Source organism: Ochotona curzoniae, unplaced genomic scaffold (assembly GCF_017591425.1).
Source record: "Ochotona curzoniae isolate NIBS_2020 unplaced genomic scaffold, NIBS_Ocur_1.0 scaffold_2587, whole genome shotgun sequence".
Lineage (NCBI taxonomy): Eukaryota > Metazoa > Chordata > Mammalia > Lagomorpha > Ochotonidae > Ochotona > Ochotona curzoniae.
In genome coordinates this window covers 10,913,085-10,919,084 of record NW_024467096.1, presented here as the reverse complement: position 1 = coordinate 10,919,084, position 6,000 = coordinate 10,913,085, and positions in this window count along the sequence as shown.

The window sequence follows — 6,000 nt, the reverse complement described above, 5'->3', positions numbered from 1 at the left end:
TTTCACTAAACTGAGATCTTTTTCTATTTACTTGTGAATAAGTAGCAGTTAAACCTTTTACTGTGGTGTAATTCTAACATATTATCTCAGAAATTGAAAAAATTAAACGGAGTGGTGCAGAGGAAGAGATGGGAGGGAAGGGGGAAGCAGAGGGATGTGGAATTCCATTTTGTTCCTAGAATTTTTCTAATCTGTTGAATATTAATTTAAATTTTAAACAAAAAATAAAATAATCCCAGCTGTAGACAACTGCCTAGGTCACCTTGTACCTAAGCAAATTTTACTTTGCTAAGAGAAAAGTGGCTAGTGGCTGGCAGGCATTGTATGCCCAATTAATGCCAAATTTGTGTTTATTATACCAGTGTGCCAGCAAAATTATCTCTTTTATTTTTTTATTTATTTATTTTTTAAAGATATGAAGTAAATGCTGGCATGCCAGTGGATCATGGCTGCAGACCACAATAAGTACACATGGGGCCAGTGCAGGCAAGAAATGTCCAGAGCTGGAACATCACCGGAAGAGAAGGCTTGGAGATTTGTGTGTCTGTGGGCATAGGGGCTGTGGCTTGCTCAAGTCAGGCGTATGGGGATGTGTGGGAGGGAGGACTGCTGAGGAAGAATGTTTCAGATGAGAAATGATTTCTGGGGGACTTCCACTGACCAGGCTGCTGTACTTGCTGGTAAATAAAGGGAACTGAGATTAGGTGGCTTGGAGGACAGAAACTGGAGGAGGGTTTTGGGTCAGACCAGTATACTTACTCCTGTGAGAGATCTGAGATGGTCTTGTTGTGCTCCGGCCAGCAGAGCCAGTAATGCGGACAGGGAGAGGGTCTGGGGATGAAGCACCGACAGGAGACCAGTGATGGTAGAAGTCTCTGCCAAGTCTCCCTTCATTGCTCCCTCACCTCTCCTTATATACTCTTCCCCCCACATCCTCATTTAGCAGGATATTGGATACAGATGAGTCCAATTAGTCTAGGTGTTTTTAGCTACAAGCCCAGTTCCTGATCCTGCCCAAGCAAACAAGCACTAATCAACTCCTCAGCCCACAGCATTGTTGGTATTAATCACCATCTGCAGGCACACATGAAAGCTAGGACTGGGGGTAAAGGGAGGCCTGCCTAGCAGGGATAGATCACATTAACCACCAGTGAGCAATGGGTCAGGGGTGGACCATATATGTTAGGCTGGGTCATGACACTAACTGGCATGCGTGAGAACTGGATCTGGGGGAAGATGATTATGGGGCAGAATCTGGGGGCATATTCTGGGGGCTCACTTCTGTGGGATTGCCAGATCAGCTGCTTTGCTCTAGGGATGGGAGTGGTGACAGGCCAAATTAGGCATAATCATGGAACTCACCAAACTCACACTATGGGAATTAGAATTAGGAACACTGGGCTGGACCAGATTGCAGCATCCACAGGTGCATTCAAGAATTGGGTGTAGGTCAGGCCAGGTTGCAATATCCACTAGCACACACAAAGGCCAACACTGAGGGAAAAATATATTGGTAAGAGTCTAGAAGCCACTGGCATGTGAGAAATCGGAATCTGGGAGTGGTCCTGGTTGGGGGACTTTGAGAACTTTCATACTTGGCTGTTGCTGCTGGAGAGCACAAGAGTCAGAGCTGGATGGGGGCTAGATCAGGCAAGACTACTCCCCTTCTTGGTAAGTGTGTGAAACTGCTTGGAGGGTATGCCTGGAAAGACTGGGCCACACTGAAGCACACTGGCATATATAGGAGCCAGGACAGGATGTGGACCATGCTGGGTTATGCTATCATACCCACTAGTTTGCATGAAAAACAGGGATGGGACAGGCTAGGGTGCAACATCCACCAGTGGGAGCTGGTACCAAGGGCTGGCCAGGTCAGGCCAGACTGAAGTATCCAGTGGCAAAGACCAACATGTGGAATTGGCCATGTGGGCTGATTTGGAGTAACCACTGGCATATGCAAGATTTGTGGCTTGGGGCAGACCTGGTTGGGGAGCTAGTGGGACCCCTCTTGGTCTGTGGTTTCTGCTGGTGAGAGCAAGAGCCAGAAATGAGGGTGGATGAGACTGAACATGGCGAGAACATCCTCTGTATGCATGTGGGCTGAGTCTGGGGGTGTGCCAGACTGGACTCAGCTCCAGCACCTGCTGATACTCACAAGAACCAGAATGGGTGTGGGATGGGCTGCAATAAGTTTTGGCATGTTCTGATCCACTTGAGAGGCAGGCAATTGGTTGGGCAAGGCCAGACTAGGCTGTAACATCCACCAGTGAGAGCCAGAATGGGTGTTGGGTTTGGCAAATCCACAATACCCACTGCTGAAGATCAGGACTAGAGGTGGGACAAGTCAGGTTCAGTCAAACACCCACTGTTGTGCACAAAATTCACAACTAGGAGCTGATCTGCTGGGGAGTTTGGGGAACTCCCTTGTTTGTCCTTGGCTGATGATCATGAGTACCAAGTCTGGGAGATGGATGTCCAGGCCTGGTTGGGCTACAGTACCCATGAGCATACACATGGGTAATGTCTTGGAAATGTTGAGTCAGTCTGCCATGCTTGCTGGCAGGTGCAAGAGTCAAGATGTGGTGCATACCAGGCAATGTTAGGAACCAATACTTACCTGTTCACATTAGGGACAGGACTGAGGCCTGGCTGTTCTAGGCTATGCTACAGCTCATGGTGGAGAATGCTGAGGCAATATGCAGCTTGCTTGACTGGGACATAGCATCCACCAGTACATGTAAGACCCCAGGGTGAGAGTGAACCTGGGAGGCTGCAGAGCCTCCCTCACTGGGCCACTGTTCCCAGTGGTGAGTGTGAGAGCTGGGACTAGGGGTGGACTAGGCTCAGCATGACTGCAACAAATGTCAGCCTGCATGTGAGCTGTCATTTGGGAGGGCCAGGCTAAGTCAGGCCATTGCATCCGCTGGTACATGCAAGGACCAAAATAGGTGTTGACTGGTTGGGATTTGCTGCAATATCTGCTAGCAAGGACCAGAACAGGGTGTTGATTATTGCTGGGCTGGACCCTAGTACTCCTTGGAACATGCAAGATCTGGGACTGGGAGTGGGCCTAGTAGGAAAACCATGGGCACTCCTCTACTGAACAACATGCTGGTGTGCCTGAAAGCCAGGTCTGATTATCAACTATCTGACCTCTATCAGTCTCTGTCTATCTGAACTAATTTTGGGGCTCACAAGCAATCCTGATGAGCAGTGTAAGAGAGGCCTGGGAGCAAGGCTGGAACTAGATAACGACCAGAGAAAGCTCCTCTCCTGAGTCCAGAAGGAAATTTACAACCCTTTTATCTCTGAGTACCATCTGGGGCTTCTGGCTGTAGCTCCAATTTTTTTTAACTAATTAATTTATTTTTTGTTAACTTTGATGTTTCTTCCTATTATTGAAGTTGTGTGATAACATCTCATTGGAGGAGATGATATTCTACCAGCTCTACTTTCAGAACAAGGATGGTCTCCCAATGAAACTGTTGAATTTATCTGGACAATAAGATGCTGGACTCTCTACATGGCCCATGCCCACAATGAAGAAACCATGACTGGATATGAACTGTACTACTGTAACAATATGGAGGAATTCAATATGGGCGGAGGGCTTGGGGAGGGGCTAGGGGAATTCCAGAGCCTATGAAACTCGTAGGTGTACACAAAAGCCCAATGGGGATGCAACATGGAACAAATTAGTCTGCTGCACATACTGGCATGCATGAGAACCTGGGCTGGGGGTGGGCCAGGTGGGGGTTGCCTCAACTAGGCTGCAGATCCTGCTGGTGAGTGCAAAGGCCAGACCTGAAGCACACTGGACTGTGCTGAGTTGGGCAAGGCTGCACCAACGGGCTGGGAAAGGAACTAACCAGGCAACCACAATCACCAGTGTATGCATAGGCTGATACAGGTGATGAACTGAACTGAACCTTCTACTGGCTGGCACATGCAAGAGTAAGGTATGGGTTCTGAGGTTTCTTGGGGACTTCCAAACTTAACAACTGTACTCAAAACTTGAGTCACAGGGAGAATCATAGCACTTGTAGTCCAAACTTGGAATGCCTGTATTGCGACAGGCCATCCTGTTTGCTGATGTCTGTGCAATGGATAGCAAGCCAAGGTTTATACCAGGGACATGATGGTCAGATTATTGGGACTTGCAAAGGACATTAAGTGGCATGTCAGGAGATGGAGAGAAGAATAGATTGGATAACACTCCTGGTTAACTTTTTGCTTCTTGGAAGGATTTTTTCAACCTTGGAGCAATGAAACCAACAATAACTTGGAACTGTCTAAACCACTCAAGCAGCTCCAAAATGGTAGACTAGCAGCTGAAGTTTTTACCTTGCACATGCCAGGATCCTGGTTCTAGTCTGAACAGACCCACTTCCCATTCAGCTCCCTGCCTGTGGCCCGGGAAGGCAGTCAAGGATGGCCCAAAGCCTTGGGATTCTGCACCCATGTGGGAGACATGAAAAGAGCTCCTGGCATTGGATCGGCTCAGCTCCAGCCATTACGGCCACTTGGGGAGTAAATTAGCGGGCAGAAGATCTTCCTCTCTGTATATCTGACTTTCCAATGAAAATAAATAAATCTTTTTAGGAAAAAAAAAAAAACACTCAAGCCATAGAATCAAAAAATCATTCTCCTCATCTGGATTTCTAAGATGATATCAAGTACATACCTCCCATCCCTGGGCACTGATATACCCTGGCAGCTGGGGTAGCCCCTCCTCCTCCCTCACCAGCACTATACAAGAGAAAAGTGAAGAGAAGGAAAATTGAAAGCATTTGTCTCACTACTTTCTCCCATACTCTGATCTTCCCCACTCTGTCAGTGGTTCTTATGGGCCTGCAGTCTTGCCAACTATGTAAATGATATTAAAAATTAAATTGAATTAAATTAAAAATAAATGAACTTTCTTATGATTGCATCTTTTGTGTTCTAAATATTCATTTTAATAAATCATTTTATATGAAAATTCATAACAAGATTTATATACACACATACATAATGTTATGCAGATGTGTGTATAAAATGTGTGAAACACATTTTAAAAGGCAAGGTGGTAATAATATATAACTATAACTTATTAATTATTTGTTTTGATTTATGCAGAATACAAGTAATAATTCTCATTGAATGGACAAGAGTGTTGCCTTAGAAATATTACGCAGCTTACTCAGAATCTTACATATATTTAATGTTTAACCTAAAGTCAGTCTGTCTGACTCTGAGGTACCAGCTCATAACCGCCAATTTATGTCACTATTAGTTATGGCCAGCATGGCTTCCACAATAATGACTGATTTTTTGTATGTTTTTTTGTAGATTTTTCAAATAAGCAAAGTCACCTAAAAGGAGCAAGAATATTACTCGTATGGTGTGAAATAAATTAGTTCAATCTAAGGACTTATATTAGTATATTAAATGTAGAAAGATCATGTTTTATGACACTAACTGAAAAATATTTAATTCAAAAATATTAATTGAAAAAGTAATATTGCTTTTACCTTCAGATCAAAAGAACAACTGTAGTATTTCCAGTTCTATGATTATTTCCTTTCTTTTTCTTATGCCATTCTTAGAATCTGTTTATTGTGTTGCAGTTTCCTAATGATAAACAGTGTGAAACATCTATCTGCCCACTGCTTGCTCTGGAGGGCTGCCTGTTCAGATCTTTTTAAGTTTTTATTTTCCATGATACAGTTCCATAGGCTCAGATATTTCCAATTCATGTATCCTTACACTCTTTTCCCCTATGCTGTAACAGTAGTATCATCCTTCAATAACAGTCACAAGTCCATAACTTTTCTATTTAAGCATATCATGATATTATCCTCAATGAAAAAGCCAATAGCAAAATGACAAATACTATATGTTCTCTCTGATATAAAGCAACCTTCATATAAAATATAAGATCAATAAACATATAGGCAAACATGTGTGCACCTATAGTTATCTAGAGGATCTGTATAATGGAGACAAATATACCGTGAA